This window comes from Lissotriton vulgaris, chromosome 4_1 (assembly GCF_964263255.1).
Source record: "Lissotriton vulgaris chromosome 4_1, aLisVul1.2, whole genome shotgun sequence".
Classification (NCBI taxonomy): domain Eukaryota; kingdom Metazoa; phylum Chordata; class Amphibia; order Caudata; family Salamandridae; genus Lissotriton; species Lissotriton vulgaris.
Window position 1 is genome coordinate 2,102,395,208 of NC_141691.1, and position 18,889 is coordinate 2,102,414,096.

An 18,889-nucleotide genomic window follows, 5' to 3' on the forward strand; every position below is an offset into this window, starting at 1 on the left:
TCTACGTTGGTTTGAGTTGTACTTTTCAGTTCTCCTAGCTTTTCTGTGATAATTTTTAACCTGTATACTATGGGTAATATTAATGATTTAATCAAGTGCTCAAAATTCCCAACCAATTCTTTAATTATAGGGGATTGTACTGTATCGTTGTTTTGCACATTTGTCTCGTTTGATATCCGTTCTTCTTCTATGTTTTTAGCATTTCCTTGTTTGGTATCTGTTTTCTTCCTAGACTTAGCGCTTCTACCTTGGAACTTATCCGCCCCTCGTTTCCTCTTTCTACGAGCGACCTGACTTTTAGGAAATATGGGTGAGAGGGTAAGTGGTTGAGGTAATGTCAATGAGGTACCTTCCAATGAAGTCTCTAGGATTTCATTTTCTAAGAGATCTATTTTAGGACTGGGTGAGAGATTCTGTTTGCGTAATTGAAGGGGAATGCTAATATCCCCCCTCTTTATCTTTGCCGTCAAGTTGATGTAGGGGGGACCTAACCTTGCTTGCTACCCCTAATGAGGCACTGTTATCTTCAGCCAATGATGGGGAGACTGCCGTGGAGTGCCTGGAAGATAGTTTCATAATACTAGTATCCTTTTGGAGATGCTGTGCATGTGTTACAGGAGGCATACGTGGGAGGGATACAAATGATGGTAATAGATACGAATCCTGGGAATTATTGGTTGTATCTGATAGGTTAATCATAGAAAGCGGGGGCAATAACCCCACGGGTAACGAGAAGCCTCTTTCGGTATGCTCAATTGCGCTAGTCACTACTCCAATAGTCCTTTGAAGCATACGGTCAATTGCTGTCAGAGAGTGCGTATTGGACTTGGCAAGTTTAGCAGGTTTTGAAGAGGGCATATTGATGGTAAAAGAAGGGCTGAGTAAGCACAGAAAACCAAACAAGCATTGGAAATGCAATAGGTCTCGCATTAGGAAATTTTGAGCTATTGGTATTGTAAATGACACTTTTTTTATTTATGTGTTGGTTTTGAAAGTAGCAAAATTAATAGCTTTGTCAGTTACAATGTCAATAGTTTTAACTTTTGCAAATGTGACACCTATAGCATTTGTAATGCAATGTGTGTTGTATTTACGTGACTTAGATGTATTGATATTACAAATAACAATGGCTTTTAATTTTGTAAATAATTAATACTTAAATAAAAGTTATTGTAATTTATAATGGCAATAGCATAAACGTTTGTAAATAACTTTTGTGAAGATTATGTTCAGTGTATTTTTTGTGACGACAATCCAAGAACATTGCATTTGCACCTACACACACAGAGCCACACACATGTAGATGTGGTGGTGGTGGATCTGGGGGATAAGGTGGTGGTGGATGTGGTGGTGGTGGTGGATATGGTGGTGGATGTGGTGGTGGTGGTGGTGGATGTGGTGGTGATGGTGGTGGATGTGGGGGTGGATGTGGGGGTGGTGGTGGATGTGGTGGTGGTGGTGGAGGTGGTGGTGGGGGTGGTGGAGGTGGTGGTGGATGTGGTGGTGGTGGTGGAGGTGGTCGATGTGGTGTTGATGTGGTGGATGTGGTGGTGGTGGATGTGGTGGTTGTGGATGTGGTGAAAGTGGTGGTGGATGTGGTGGTGGAAGTGATGGTGGTGGGTGTGGTGGATGCGGTGGTGGATGCGGTGGTGGATGTGGTGGTGGTGGTGGATGCGGTGGTGGATGAGGTGGTGGATGAGGTGGTGGTGGATGCGGTGATGGATGTGGTGGTGGTGGTGGATGTGGTGGTGGTGGATGTGGTGGTGGTGGTGGATGTGGTGGTGGTGGTGGATGCGGTGGAAGTGGTGCATGTGGTGGTGGATGTGGTGGTGGATGTCATGGTGGATGTGAAGGTGATGGATGTGATGGTGGATGTGGTGGATGTGGTGGTGGATGTGGTGGATGTGGTGGTGGTGGTGGATGTGGTGGTGGTGTTGGATGTGGTGGTGATGGTGGTGGATGTGGGGGTGGATGTGGGGGTGGTGGTGGATGTGGTGGTGGTGGTGGTGGTGGTGGAGGTGGTGGTGGATGTGGTGGTGGTGGTGGAGGTGGTCGATGTGGTGTTGATGTGGTGGATGTGGTGGTGGTGGATGTGGTGGTTGTGGATGCGGTGAAAGTGGTGGTGGATGTGGTGGTGGAAGTGATGGTGGTGGGTGTGGTGGATGCGGTGGTGGATGCGGTGGTGGATGTGGTGGTGGTGGATGCGGTGGTGGATGAGGTGGTGGATGAGGTGTTGGATGAGGTGGTGGTGGATGCGGTGATGGATGTGGTGGTGGTGGTGGATGTGGTGGTGGTCGATGTGGTGGTGGTGGATGTGGTGGTGGTGCTGGATGCGGTGGAAGTGGTGCATGTGGTGGTGGATGTGGTGGTGGATGTCATGGTGGATGTGAAGGTGATGGATGTGATGGTGGATGTGGTGGTGGATGTGGTGGATGTGGTGGTGGATGTGATGGTGGATGTGGTGGTGATGGTGGATGTGGTGGTGGTGATGGTGGATGTGGTGGTGTTGTGGTGGATGTGGTGGTGGTGGATGTGGTGGTTGTGGATATGGTGGTTGTGGTGGATGCGTTGGTGGATGAGGTGGTGGATGAGGTGGTGGATGTGGTGGTGGCTCCCTCAACATCCACTAGCTAAGGTCTCTGTCTGTTTAACTCTGTATCTAAGCCTTCATTACATCTACTACATTTCTCTGGACTGCCTATTTATTTTTTCAACCTTTTCATTTCAAAATACTTTATTCGGTATTTTGCAACCATAAAAGCACATGACAGACAAATATAAACTCAATAAATAAGTTAAAATACAATTAAAAAACAAAACTTTAACAACAGCCCTTTACAGATTCAGAATGGATAAGAATATAAATAATAGGAAGCATTTTCTAACAAAGACTAACTAGTGAGCTAGTAACCCTGCATCTGAACTTCCAGCGGAACTCCCTTTAGAAAGTTACATAAGGAACACTGAAATGTTTCGTTAACAATACATGCTCTTTAAGAAAATAACCAATTCCTTTACAGTGTCCTGTGCCCGTGAAAACTGTGGGGAGAGAAAACTCCCAGGACATTGCTTGGGAGGGGGTAATGAGCAAGAGTAATTTGAACAGAACAAAAATAGCATTCATTTGAATAAAATGGTCTCTACACAAAAGTGACATACCTAAACTTCGTTAGTAAACACTCTTCTAAAGCTCTTAATAAAATTGTGCAACATTAATTAATCAGTTGCTTCTATATTCATTAGAAAAATCATTAAATAATCAAAAATCTGTCTGTCAAATTGCACATATAAAAAAAGCTTCCACAACTGATGGCAGGTAGCTAGCACAGATTCATCAGGGCTCCCAAACTGGCTGGGGTAATGCCCTTACCACAAGTGATTTAAAAAAAATGTACATTCAAGTTTAACTTCGGGGAATTGGTACTAACAATTGGAACAGATCTAACTGACCAGTATTACTGTGCAGTGTTTGTGAATAATTGTGGTACGTGTGCTGCGTACAGGCAGGAACGCCACCCTTGTGGAAGTGCAATTTGCCAACTACTCCGAATTTTTATTCAGGTGGACACATCTCATGCACTTGATTTCAAGTTAACGGCAGCCGTTTCGTTGTACTTGTTATATGCACACTTTCTGCACCGTAACAAACGCCCTTGATAATGTAATTTGTGAGAGTGTTGTACTTGTTATATGCACACTTTCTGCACCGTAACAAACGCCCTTGATAATGTAATTTGTGAGAGTGGGGTTACATCATGGTGCCCGCGGAGGCAGCACACACAGCCTGGTGACACGAGAGACAAGGAGAAACACGGCCGTCAAAGTGAAAGTACGGCCGGCTGAGGGCATTGCTGTGGGGAAGGGGGATGAGAAATGCGACATGGCGGGCAGGGGAGGGGGCGGAGCGGGGAGAGCGGCATGAGGGTGTGAAGCAGCAGGGGAGGAGTGCTGCTGGCGATTGACTGGCGATTTGATGATGTGCACGCGCATTTTAGGTCAATGCGCTTGCGCATTGACCTAAAAGCGCACGGGCACAGCATCAAATCGCCAGTCAATCGCCAGTCTAAGTAAAGCTTATTTAAGCCCCTATAGAGCTTGCCAGCTATGCGCATGCGCACAGCAGGCGAGCCCTAAAAACTAATATATACAGTTCTTACTATGAGGTACGATGGAATCCTACGATGGAATCAGCATCAATCTCAATCGAGGGCCAAGGGGGGTGGCCCAGCCTGGCCTCCTGCGGCCTCCGAATGGCCACAAAACAGCCCGCCCTTTGCACGGGCTTCGCCCGGTGTCCCGCTCGCGTCCCGCGGAGCTGGGGTGACGCCTGCTTTATGCGCCGCCCGGCGCGATTGTGTGGCGTCTGTCCGCTGCTGAGGGAGCCTGGGAAGTGTAGTTTCTGCTGCTGCCACCCTCCACACTGCGGCCGCAAAAGATGACCACTGCGGTGGCGGGAGGGAGGCAAGTTGTGCCGATAATCAAAGCCCAGGGTCCAGAAACAAGGTATGGTGAAAGTAAGCACCTGTGAGCGTCCCCCGCTCCACTGCGGTGATGCCTGCTTTATGCGCCACCCGGCGCGATTGTGTGGCGTCTGTCCACCGCTGAGGGAGCCTAGGAAGTGTAGTTTCTGCTGCTGCCACCCTCCACACTGCGGCCGCAAAAGATGACCACTGCGGCGGCGGGAGGGAGGCAAGTTGTGCCGCTAATCAAAGCCCGGGGTCCAGGGTCCAGAAACAAGGTATGGTGAAAGTAAGCACCTGTGAGCGTCCCCCGCTCCACCGGGGTGACGCCTTCTTTATGCGCCGTCCGGCGCGATTGTGTGGCGTCTGTCCGCCGCTGAGGGAGCCTGGGAAGTGTAGTTTCTGCTGCTGCCACCCTCCACACTGCAGCCGCAAAAGATGACCACTGCAGCGGCTGGAGGGAGGCAAGTTGTGCCGATAATCAAAGCCCAGGGTCCAGGGTCCAGAAACAAGGTATGGCGAAAGTAAGCACCTGTGAGCGTCCCCCGCTCCACCGGGGTGACGCCTGCTTCATGCACCACCCGGCGCGATTGTGTGGCGTCTGTCCGCCGCTGAGGGAGCCTGGGAAGTGTAGTTTCTGCTACTGCCTCCCTCCACACTGTGGCCACAAAAGATGACCACTGCGGCGGCGGGAGGGAGGCAAGTTGTGCCGATAATCAAAGCCCAGGGTCCAGGGTCCAGAAACAAGGTATGGCGAAAGTAAGCACCTGTGAGCGTCCCCCGCTCCACTAGGATGATGCCTGCTTTATGCGCCACCCGGCGCGATTGTGTGGCATCTGTCCGCCGTTGAGGGAGCCTGGGAAGTGTAGTTTCTGCTGCTGCCACCCTCCACACTGTGGCCGCAAAAGATGACCACTGCAGCGGCGGGAGGGAGGCAAGTTGTGCTGATAATCAAAGCCCAGGGTCCAGGGTCCAGAAACAAGGTATGGCGAAAGTAAGCACCTGTGAGCGTCCTGACCTATTTAAACTCACTAAAAGTTATTTTGCAAGCCCTCGCTTCTCTGTCAGGTGGTCCTTTCCTGCTGCAACCACAGGCTAAAACAGTAAATCCCCAGCAGCTTTTTCACAAGCTGCTTGTACCACTTCAAAGGCTCTACATTGTTGACCATTTACATCTCGCTTTTCCTAAAATCTAAGAACTAGAGTACATAAATTGCACTGGTGACACAACTGTTTAGAGGTAAATGGTGTACAGGTGGTGTTGCGTCCACAATTTGTGCTACGTCACGCATGTCACAGAATTATCAATGACATATTTTGCATATAAAGGTGTTTTATAAAGTTGATTCTCTTGATAAAGTATGATATGGTACTTGGGTATACATTTTGTTACTTTTGTGCCGACCTCCAGCACTTTTCACAAATTAAACACAGACATGCCTGTAGTGTTGGGTTTTGTTGCTGAGTCAATTTCCCAGAGATGTGATAAGTGGTCTTCGTGAGGTATTCTGGAGAGCTGTGATTCTGAGTGGTGCTGTTGAGTCGGATTGCACAGTTTGGCTTCTAAGTTGAGTTGCTGAATTTTGCCCGTGTCTGGTTGCTGAGTTGTCAGGTTCATTAGAAGTTTCCTTTGGTTGTGTTGAAGAGCCGTGGTGCCAAGTAACTACTCTGAGGTGTGTTGCTGAAACGTTTTACCAAATGATGTTGCTAAGTTGTGTTGTATGCACTCCTCTAATCACCTAGCTAGTCGCATGTCCTTATCCATTCACTGCACCAAAACTCAAGCACTTATACATTCATTATACACTCTCCTTGCAGTACTCTAATCATCCAGTCAGTACCCATGTAGTCATGCAATGACCCAGGCACTAACTCATGCACTTCTACAGTCCCTTGAGCACTACCTATACAGTTCAGCAATTTCCCTGTTACTACCTACGCACTCCTACAATCACCAAGCCAGTCCCATGTCCTTATCTAATTGTTGTGCCAAAACCCAAGCACTTATAAATTCACCATGCACTCTCCTTGCAGTACTCTAATCATCCAGTCACTACCCATATTGTAATGCAATGACCCAGGCAATAACTCATGCCCTTCTACAATCCCTGGAGCACTACCTATACAGTTCAGTAATCTCCCTCTCACTACCCATGCACTCCTCCAATCACCCATCCAGCACCATGTACTTATCCAATCACTCCGCCAAAACGTAAGCACTTATAAATTCACCATGCACGCTCCTTGCTGTACTCTAATCATCCAGTCAATACCCATTTACTCATGAAATGACCCAGGCACTAACTCATGGCAGATACAGAGGAGGTCATGTTAATCACAGGGGTATCCCAACCCATAGTGTTCCCTCGTGTATGCAGGTGTTTTCACTGTATTCTAAGTGCCTTTTAGCATAGCAGTTGCTCTAGGCCTGGTTAGTCAGAGTCAGTTACACCAGGACCCGTCAGCAAAACGTTGGGGGCACAGGAGTACTTTCTGCTCCTCTGTTAGTTCTTTCTGCACATCTCTACTTCTTCCTGCACTTTTCTTCGTCTTTCTGGACTTCTGTTGCCTCTTTCTGCATTTTTCTTGCGTCTTTCTGCGCTTTTCTTCCTCTTTCTTCACATGTCCGACCTTTGTAGGCATAGGTAGAAATTAGCATTTATAAAACCTTTGAAATTCACTGAAAAAACCATAGGTTCCAGGGACGTTATAGTTAAAAATTAGCATTTAAAAAACCTTGAAAATTCCCTGAAAAAAACCCAGGTTTCAGGGGCGTTTAGTTAGTTAGTTAGTTGGACATTTCACTCGTACAAAACCAGAGAAATTTGGACGTTATAGTTAGTTCAGCTAACTATAACTCGCGCCCTCACAATGCACTGCTGATAACGCCACAAATTACATCATTCATGACATGGTCAGTGACATCCCTGAGGACATCACTGATGACATTATCCACGTGATAATCTGATGCACCTCCTCATACCCTAATACAACCTTTGATACACCCACTCTAAAATACAGACTACCATTTTCGAAACCATAGAGACACCAATACCAGTTAGTACATATCCACTCACTAATTCCTAGGTCTACACACACATCCACACATTCGCCCATACAGTCACTCAAACATGTAGTCGGAGGGAGGAGGAGGAACATGGCGGCAGGCTGATGCCAGTCGCAGGAGTTCGGCGGGGCAGCACAGCACGCTTTACAGAAAACGGTGGAGAAATGGTGTAAATTATGCCTCTAAACCTCCGAAACCCACCTGGTGAGAACGGGGATTTGTTTTCTTTCCTTCAGTGCATTGAGGAGGACTACGTTGCTGTATTTTCCTTTCCCCTTCGATTTTTCGGCTTCTGGCTGCCACGGGTCGCTGTGGAAGCACTAGGACCCAGGAGAAGTCGTGGATGGGCAAAGAGGTGGAGCAAGCAGAGCAGGAGGCCAGGTCTTGTTCTGTTTGTCAGACTCGTAGAGCGTCGATCCAGGCTCTGGATTCGGTCCCGCGCTGCCCTAGCGAAAACCAGATTTCGGGGGCTGGAGTGCAGAGATCACCCGCGGCGAGTAGGGGCTGTTTTTCACTGTGTCCCACAGCGCCACAGTGTCCCACTATATTGCATCTGGACCCAGTAAGGTGGTTTCAGGCAGGGGGAGCAGAAACTGACTGCTTGGATCAGGATTTAACCCATGCCCATTCTGTTATTTCCTCAAGGAGCAGGGGGGCAGCAGGGGGGGTGATAATATTACAAAGTCCATCTGAAGGAGCAGGGAGATCCGGACAGCAGTTGGAGTCTAAGGGGAGTGGTGGCAAAGGTGGTGTTGGACCATTAATGCAGAGTCATCAGAAGGGATCACCTCCCCTTAGAAGAAATAGATACCAGTTAAGGTCCCAACAAGAGCTGAGGACCAAGAGGATTCTGGACCAATCAGAGGGGGTGGGAGTGACCCCATTAACTCCACGCAAAAAGAAAGCAGCAAAGTCTGGGGATACTAAAAAGTTAAAGGGCCCTAAGGCAGTTCGCCCTTCTCAAAAGAGTACCCCATCCCTTAAAATTTACTTTAAAATTATGGAGCAGGTAGCGAGTTCAGTTCGGGCCACGGACATAGTCTTGTCTGCTCAATGCAGTGCCCCCCCATCATGCTTGAAAATCATTTCTCGCTCCTGGAAAGTATAGCGGACTCAGAGAGGAGTTCTAATGGAGCGGCAGGGGACAGTACCATGAATCTACTGGTGCTCAATCATAGGGATATCTTCAGCCACTCCAGTAACAGTATCAATAGTAATGATATTATAACTACCCCTTCTTCTCTTGGGGGCCTTCTACCCCCCCCCCCTTGGCTCCCCAGGCCTTACAGGAATTGGCAGGGAGAAAACACCCCACGGACAGTACTATGCAGGCATTAGGAGATGCTAATAAGGACAGGGATAGTCTAGGTTCCTTGCTACAGGCACTAAGAGGGGACCTTTTGTCCAAATTCGATATATCCGAAGCAAACTAGAAGGGTATTCATGACAAGTGTGACGCCCTTGAATTAAAACTGGATGATATAAAACTGGATGATATATGTACACGTACGGGATCACTCAAACTTAAAGTTTTATCACTATCAGAATCTGTCCAAGGCAACTCCAAAGATATAGACGCTTTAAAAACCCAGAACCGATCCCTACAGATGGATATTGAGAGGCTGGAGAAGCAGGCCCGCAGGAATAATCTTAGGATTCTGAAGATACCGGAGGGGGTCGAGATGGAGGATATAAAGGCGTTCGTATGTAAGCTGCTGAGAGAAGGGGTTCTAAAAGACCGACCAGATATTGATTTAGAGGCTGAAATACAGAGAGTGCAAAGGGACCCTTTTAGGTTACATCTGGACAGAAAAGCCCCCAAGAAAATTTTAGTTAATTTTCAGACTTACAGTACTAAGGAACTAATTTTAGGGAGGTGTCTATTGGAAATTGGAAAATTTGTCCTCATACACGATTAAAGAAGGTTCTTTTTTAGCTCGAGATGGGTGGCTTATATGGGTAGGCTATGATTAGGTCATGTAAGGTAAAACTCCTCTCTTGGAATGTGAACAGACTAGAAGGAGGCAGGAAGGTTCTTCGAGTTTGTGAGTTTCTGAAAAATAGTGACGCGCATATTCACCTATTGCAGGAAACACATTTGGAAGCCATGGACTGCAAACAAGCCTTTAGTAAATTATGCTGGGTGCAGGAAGTGCTATGTTCCAAACAAAGAGGGTACACAAGAGGGGTAGCAATAGTGGTAAGAGCGAACAAGGGGATCAAGGTTGAGAAGTGGGACACAGATCAGTCGGGCAGATGGTTGGTGGCAACTTTGTCCATATGCGGCTCGCCAATTACCTGTGCTGTATATTATGGGTCCAACGAGGACAATTCTGGACCTCTCTTGAAACTTCAGACTAGCCTGTTACATACGTCTGCCCCAGTCATACTGGCAGGGATTTTAATCTAGTCTTTGATAAAGAATTGAACCGGACCTCTAAAGTGAAATATTGTGCTCCAACTAGAACATTTTCTGTACTTAGGAACATTATGAATGAGTTCCATTTGCTTGATATCTTGAGAGTAAAACATGATACTGCTTGAGAATTATCGTTCTATAGTAAGAAGTACAAGCAATACTCAAGGATAGATTATTTTTTAGTAGACCAGGGTTTGTTCTCAGGTGTAGGATCCATTAGTTATATCCCAGAGATTATTTCAGATCACTCTGCAGTGGAGTTAGTCCTTAATCTTGGGCTTAGGCCCACAGAGAGAAGGTGGACTCTAGAAAGAACTCTGCTATTGGATGAGAGGGTGAAGGTGGAGCTAAATGATAAAATAGGCGATTTGTTTATCTTCAAAATAGGCTCCTCCACTGAGCAGATGGTCTGGGAGGACTTTAACCCCTTGGACGCTCATGACGAGCTCAGCTCGTCATGATGTACACCTCCATACACTCATGACGAGCTGAGCTCGTCATGAACAATGGGAATCCAGAAAAGTCAGCATCCAGGAGAATTAGCTGTAGCATTCAAGGTGTTAAGGCATATTTGAGGGGGCTCCTGAGCTCCTTAATGATCCTTAAGAGGAATACTAGTAAAGAAAGAGAAATGGAGGCCCTTAAGAATATCAAGGAAAAAGAGCTGGAGTTGCAACAAGCAGCTTTGACAGCTAGGGGACTTATTCCTAAGTTGGAGAAGGAGTTGGTTAGTTTATAGGCAGATTTTAATGCTAGAACGGATAAGATCATGAAGGACAGGTGGGATGCCAGCAAATTACAGAACATTGCCTATGGTAAAAAATGCGGCTCCCTCCTGGCGTGGAAATTAAGAACAGAAAGGGTGAGAAATAACATCAAGAGTTTGATACAAACGGGGTCAGGGGTGCTGTTATTAAAGGATGACAAAATCAGAGATTAAGCAATGTCATTTATGCAGGGTCTATATCAAGATGATATTACTCATGGACCAGACGGTGTAAGGGCCTGGTTAGACCTTAGGAATCTACCTCAACTGTCTGAATCTGACAAGAATTATCTAGCTACTAAGCATGGGCGAATTTTGCGAATCTTGCGTTCGCGAATTTTGCGGATTTGCGAACTCGCAATCCGCAAAATCCGCAAATTCTAGCGAATTTGCGGATTTTTTTTTGTGTTTGCAAGGATTTCTGCCAGTTCGCGAGGGTTTCGTACCAGTTCGCAATTGCGAACTTACATTTCGGCACGCAACGGTCGCGATTATGTTGTTTCTACGTCTGGTTCATCATCACAGGTTCCCAGCACCCTCTGTTTCACCACTGCAACCCTCTGTTACATCAATGCCACCCTCTGGTTCATCATCACTGTAGATTATAGGGGGGAAAAGCAAGCACACCAGCCCTGCTTCAACTGACATGAATTAATTTGGGGTTAGTTTATTAATGTGTCACTGTTTTAAAATTCCAGTCTGGTACCTGCTTCCTTATCTGTAATTTGCTTTCTGTTGCAGTGCATTGTTTTTCCCAGGACCTTTGTGGCCTACTTGTAGCTATTCTATGAGCCTGCTGTGAGGGTCAGAGCAGGGTCATATAATGGTTGCAACTAGCAACTGAATTCTGGAGGGGCCCCAGTCAGGAAGCACTACAGGGAATTGTTACTAATGATGAGTTTGAACTCTTGCCCCTGCCGAGTGCTTTCAGTTTTGAAAAACTCGTTTTTCTGCAATTTCGCAGGATTCGCGGGGTGCGAACACGCGCGAGATCGGATTCGGAAGCCGCAAATTCATGCGAATATGCAATTTGTTTTTTTGCGGCGTGTTAGTTGGCAAGGTTTTGTGCATTTTTGCGAGCCACTCGTAGCGCAAGGCGAGAAGTTACCCTCGCGGTCGTTCAAGGGCGCGGCCATCTTGTTTGCCTGACGTATTTCCGTTTCCGGGCGCGAAGTGTAATCTCGCAAAGTCTGAGGCTTGCCAGTACAGTTTCGCGCGTGTTCGCAAGGAAAATCTCGCGCGAACTCACCCGCGCGGTCGTGAACGGGCGCGGCCATCTTGTTTCTCATTCATTGCTATGGTTCTGGGCATGGTCTTTGTATCCTCTCTAAATCTCTGCCATCCTTTGCTTGTTTGTAGTTTTTTTTGGTCTATTTTACTTATTATCTATCCCTCTATTTTTCTATCCCTATATTTTTGTGTTTACTGCTACTTTTGGTTAATTTTAAACTACTTTTTTAAACTCTTTTCTTTTCTTCTCTTCCCTATTCTATTTTCTTTATTCCTTTCCGCCCAGACCATGGTGAAGGGAGCCAGGAAGCATCCCGAGAAGGGGAAGGGTCCCGCACCCCGTGTCCGGCTCCCGTGCGGGCGTTTGAGGGGGGAGGAGGTCGTACCCAGGGAGATCTTTACCCCGGAGGAGGTGGGCAAACTCATTTTTTATGTTCAGCGCCGCCTCCCCAGGACCATCATGGGAGGCGGCAAGATCAGTGCCGGGTACGGGCTCCGGGAGCGCCGGAAGCGGTGGGAGAAGGTGTGCCAGGCCATTTACCACCACTCTCGGGTCTGGCGCACCTGCAACCAGGCCACCCACCGCTGGACGGATGTCCTGACCCGTGAGCGAGATCTGCTCGACCTCTTTGGCCTTGAGATCCCCGGGCTTGGTGAGTAGTAGTAGCTATTTCTTTACTACTATGTTTTCTCCTGCTGTGTTATATATTGCAAAGTTTTGTTTTTTACCAAGAGCAATAATGCTGCTCATTACATTGTAGGTAAATTATATTTCAAAATCTTCTGTGCATTTCAGGTACACTGCTCTTCTTCTTCTCAGTAGTGTTGCTACTATGCTTATTTGTTTTAGATTTTGTGTTCATTTCATTGGCCTGTGAAATTATGTATGAGTGTAGTTTAAAGAACTGCGTAATGCAACACACTAAGGTTCAGATTTTTAATTACTGGCTCATCCCTGCAAAGTAGCAGGGATGCGCCAGTAATTGTGCGTCACGCCACCATCACCCATGGTGCGCCGTATTTACAATGCGGCGCACCATGGGCCCAAAACGTCACCAAAGCGTTACGCATCTGTGCCGTAAAGGCGGCGCATTGCTGGAGTTGAGTCGCAACGATGGTGCAGCTCCATCAATGCTCTGGGGTGCCCTATCTCCCCAATGCTGCGTCAAGCCGTACGTCTGCTTCAAGCAGGCGCAGGGTTTGAGTCACGCATCATTGTCCTCAAAGTGACTGATTGAAATCTTGTAGATTTCCCTCAGCCACTTTTAGGATGCGTTCCTGCGCAGGAGCGCCCTCCCTTGCGCCGGAACGCCCCCTATTGGCGCAGGGCTTTACAGCGTGATGCATCTCCCATATGCGTCACGTTGTTAATATACGCCGCACCATTGCGCCTCTTTTGTGCTGTCGCTGTGTCACAAAAGTCACGCAACAATGGAGCAAAAGAGCCTCAAGGGGCTTTTAAATCAGCCCCTACAGACTCAAGTCCAGTCCTTCCTTTGTACACATGGCGATAAGAAGAAATAGTGGTGGTGGATTAATAGTTTGAGTATTTTAATGACTGGTTAATGTAGTAGGAAACTTTAGTGTTGTCGCTGATCTTCAATCACAATGGACTTTGGCTGTCACTTTGCGTGCTGCGGACTGCTGCCTGCCAATCCTAGGCAAACCTTTTTAGTACTTTGTTTAGTGAGTTACATAAGGTAATTTCCAATTCGACGGTCCGCAAATCAAGCAATACTAAAGTAATAACGTAGTCGACCACATGAGATTGGTTAATAATATATCCCGTGGAGTAGTTGTCTATTTGCTATTTCGCAAAAATATTTTGTTAGTTGTTTTGAAATGTTTGATTTGGTTGACAAATATCATCCATGTTTTCTGTTTTTCTTTCTTTCATGTTGTACATCAGCTTCTCACAGGGGCAAGAGGAGGACACAGGAGGAGGAGGAGGGTGCTTTTGACGATGCAGGCCAGGACCGGGCAGGCGAGGGCTCCTTTGCTGGCCCCAGTAAGTTTTAATTTTAATATAGAGTACTTATTTTTTCCTAGCGTTCCTCATTCGATTTTTTCTAAATCGTCTTTGATCTTCTTGTAGACAGGATCTAAATTCTTATCCTGCCTCGACTATGACTCCGTGTAGTATTACTAGATTATTCTTATTAGTCTGTCTGTGTAGCTAACTAAGATTGCACATTTGGCATTTCCATTGGACTCCCATTCTAGTCAGCAATAGCTCTATGCACTGAGTGCAGTCCTCTGGGATTGTCCATAATGTCTTTTCAAGTATTCTAAATGTTTATGCTTTGACAATTGCCAACAATAAAAATGTGAATGACCACCAAGAAAGAATAAGATACTACTTTACTTTTGGTTTGGATAGGAGGACAATCCATTCTACTACTGTTGCCTGGACAAATCTGCACAAACAGAACTATGGACACTAAAAAATGCATTGGTTAGCTTATCAATTATAATAGGTGCTGTTAGACTTTCCACATACCTCAGTGATAACAGACTTTGTAGTTGAACCCCCAATCTCCTTACTGACTAGATAGTGTGGCAGAGTCATTTAGCTCCCAAAGTCACCGATGGCAGAGGCACAGACTTATGCTTGCAAAAATTCCAAAATCTTTAGCTCATCCACTCTAGTCTGGAGGACCAAAAACCACAGAGTCTATTTGAGTTTAAAAGCTTTATTAAAAGTAAACACATTTATTGAAATCAAGTTTGTCATAAAAGTAAACGCTTAACTGGAAATGGAAAAGTGCTTAGTGCTGATGACTAATTGGACACATTTCTTGTGGTCGAGCCGAGCTCTCACCTGGTTTGAACTTGATCCTGCTCGTGTTCTTAGAAGTCAAGCTTCTGTCTGTTAGGAGAAAAAGTGGTGCGTGTTAAAAATAAAAAGCAAGCATTCATCAGTTGTGCCAAAAAGTGCAGCAAGACAACAGCCTTCCATGGAAAAAGGAACATTTTTACTTTACAGTAGACAGTCACAAATTATTAAATTGTATACAGTTTTTTTCACATTTCTTTCTTCCTCCTAGACCAAATATTATATAGTAGTGAGTGGTGTATTCTAACATTATTAAATGTACTTTGTAGGTGGAACATCTGGAGGCGGGGCTAGCGTCGAGGTGGTGGTGGCATTGGACGAGGAGGACAACTCTGGGGAGGAGGCGGTGCAAGTGCCGGACAAATCTGTGGGGGATGACACGGTGGTGGCGGGCAGAGGTAAGCTATACATTCCTTACTCATTTGAGATTGAAGACTGCAGAGTGTGCTTTCTGCACGGGTGTATTATATAAATAAACCATGTAGTAGGCTCCTCTAAATGTAGTTCGACTTAGCTGTGAAGTTTTTGGCGAGAAGAATCCCAATCAGATCTGAGGTGAACTTGATGGAAGGGCTGAACGAAAAGCGAAAGAAGGGTGTAAGTAAGTGTGGAAGGACGAGAAATGTAATGATGACTGGCAAAGAAGAATGATATGTGTTTGCTTGGTCCCCGAGGTGGCTGGGAAGGAAAGAATATGGTATGGTGCATGGCTGGGTGAATGATGAAGCAAGGATGGGTGTAAGGAGAACAGCCTGGGTGGGTGAAACAGAAACTGTATGTGTGCATATACTTTGAATGGATGGATGCCTGGATCATTCATGGTACTATCTGACTCTTAGATAGCATATTTGTATCTAGAGAGAGTAGATGGTCACTGGATGAACTAAGTGTTACTTTGAAGAGCATGTAACACCGCACCCGCACGTCCATTCCAGTGTAGGAAAGGCAAGGAAAAGAAGTTGTAATTTTGTCCAAATACTACCATGAATAGCAGCAGTAGTTTGTATTGCAACTGCAAGCACAGCATATATCTGGTTATTACGGTGGACACTCCCTACCTCTCTTAATAACTTTAGTTTAGTAGTAGTACGTCATTCATGTGTGGGGGTATCACTGTTCACTCCATAATAAGCAAAGCACCTAAAGTCATCCCATATGTCATCAAATACATCCCATGTGAAGTGATAGATAATCAGATTATTTAGCTTCTTTATTTTCCTTTTCTAATACTCATTTGCACTGTAGGGTGAAAGCTAAATGAATTAAGCAGTAGCCCTTTTAACAGAGTATTCTCAGTGCCACCCGTAATAGAAAAGTAAGAGCTTCACCACCTGCATGTACTGGACCGGTACAGTAACGCAAGTCTGTCTCACTCACCATGGTGTGCGTCTGTTTTTCTCGGGTGCAAGTTCACTGCGCTGGCATTATGCCGGCTTGCATAAGATAACGTACCAATTTTCCTAAACAAGAGAGAAGAAGAAGAATAAGACTGGTGTACTGTCATAGTCGACTGTAATGGAAGTCCATAGTGCTTGTAGAATTTGTCCCTTAAACTCCCACTAATGTTAGAGCAAGGATGAAGAAGTCGGAGGTTACATAGATACTGTCCTCAATAGTTATGTACTGTGCTTTCAATTTGCTACTTGTACTGTGACAACTTTCTGCTCAATCATTTTGTGTTAATCTTAAGGAGCATTGGTTACAGACTATGTCTTTCTTTCTTCATGTAGTTGCTCCTTCCAAATCCAAGACACCATCAAGGAGGAAGGAGCTGGCTCGAATGGCCCGGCAACGGAGGCTGGATGCCACTGTCGCTGAATATCGGCGGCTGGTGGCCCTGGAGGAGGAGGAGACGCAGTCTGGTACAACAAGAACGTCCACGGGGACAGCTGCATCCTCCTCCGTGCGGGCTGCCAGGCAGCGCAGTGCTCCAGCGGTACGGAGCCGGGCTACCAAAGCCCAACGCCAACGCTGAGCAGCAAAGACAGCAGCTGCCCCCCACAGGATTTGCAAGGCACACCGGCGCCGCTTATCCCTCAGACTGTCCTACCTGGAGCAGGAGGTCCTGAACTATAAGAACTTGGTGGAGAGCCTCCGCTTCGAACTTGCCACCCTCCGCAAGGAGCATGATGCCCTGGCTGCTAAAGGCAACAGCACCCTGCCATAGTGTCCCTTGCCCCTTTTTTAGAGACTATTGGGGGGTGGGAATTGGGAGTTGGGTTTTTTGGGGACTTTTGAAGGACAATCGTTGGGGTTAGGGAGGGTCTTGCGGGAGATTATTTTGTTAGGGCTATAAAAATATAATTTTTTAAACTTTATGTGACCATACCTGTTTTTTACAGCTTTTGAGTCTGGTGGGTGGGGGTTTAACAGTAAGTTTGTTTTCCTGAATAGTCCTGTGACTTTAGTAGTACTACCATCAATCTCTCGTCTCTCCTAATAAACCATTATACTACCTCCAACCAAACACCTATCTTACCTGTAATTTCTGTTTGCAAATAGGGCTAGGCCCAGGGCTGGCTCCACGGGAAACAGCGAATAAGGTTGGCAATCCTGGGCGGATAAAATTTCCTCATAGCGGTGGTACTAGTGGTGTGACACAGTGGCAGTTGCATGCCTATGAAAAAAAAGAAAATGAAATCTGGTTTGTCCTCCTGATCAATACAACGGTACAATAGAGAATATAGCAGGTGACAGTACACTAGAACAGTGCCACATTGTAGCCTAACAAATGGTAAAGTATAACTACTAATTCGGTTGAAGTTCTTTGACATTAGCCATGGGTCTTTGTCAAGCAGAGTAAGAATATATCCTCGGATTTCTTCACCAGCCTGTTGGTATCACCTTATCCTCCCCAGCAAGTGTGTGGATTTATTGTTGTAATTTAGTCACACATCAATCAAAACCACACAGCCCGGGGGAAGAGGGTTAGGGTTTGAAAAATGGATGGGTACGGGGGGTTTTGGGAAAGGTTTTGTGAGACAAGAAAAAAAAGCACAGCATGGACAAACAATTGTGAACATAAACAAATCTTTTTTTACAAACCTATCCATCAATCTTTGAAAGTGCATGCACTACTGCATGCATGTCAGTGAAAAGTCAGTAGTACTTTCGACAACTGTGGAAGAAAGAATGCTACAGTACAGGGCGTGTGTGGAAATATTGATAACTATATTCAACATAAGGTCTCTGTTGCCAGATACCTGAGAGCCTTGCTGGTCACTATAAATCCATTCACAACACTCAATCGGGTTGGTCTGGAAGGCGTAGTAGATAGAAAAGGAGAAATTGCTCTTTTTCTAGGTGTCCCCTCACTCACCAGGGTTGCCCCTTGGTGACATGCTTCATCATTGGGGCCATCCCAGTCCTCTACGGGCTGGGGCGTGCTGCGACTTGCGAATTACGTAGGAGCACTTACAAATGACTATGTGTGGTGCAGATGTGATAGTGGAGTGGACTAATTGATGTGTTAAAGGATCAATTTAGAAGCAGACAGAGATCTAAGAAATGCAGTCACAGTCCTAGAAAAACACAATGGATACTGTATCTGTATGTTGTTGTAGTTGTCCTGTTGAATTTGGTAAGTAAGTTGCATGCAGAAAAAAAATCCTCTTATTAGCGGCACTCCTCCATTGCAGCTGACGCTTCGTCCATCGATGTTGGTCACCACCAGAAGACACCCTGTAAAAAAAGCACAGCATGGACAAACAATTGAACGTAAACAAATCTTTGGGTACAAACCTATCCATCAATCTTTGAAAGTGCATGCACTACTGTATGCATGTCAGTGAAAAGTCAGTAGTACTTTCGACAAGTGTGGATGAAAGAATGCGACAGTACAGGGCGTGTGTGGAATTATTGATAACTATATTCAACATAAGGTCTCTGTTGCCAGATACCTGAGAGCCTTGCTGGTCACTATAAATCCATTCACAACACTCAATGGGGTTGGTCTGGAAGATGTAGTAGATAGAAAAGGAGAAATTGCTCTTTTTCTAGGTGTCCCCTCAGTCACCAGGGTTGCCCCTTGGTGACATGCTTCATCATTGGGGCCATCCCAGTCCTCTACGGGCTGGGGCGTGCTGCGACTTGCGAATTACGTAGGAGCACT

The 18,889-nt window shown here is 46.1% G+C and overlaps 1 pseudogene; it reads right to left on the reverse strand.

The window, feature by feature from the left end:
* The window catches only part of LOC147725125 (uncharacterized), a 191,239-nt pseudogene that overhangs the window by 95,394 nt on the left and 76,956 nt on the right, over positions 1 to 18,889 (reverse strand).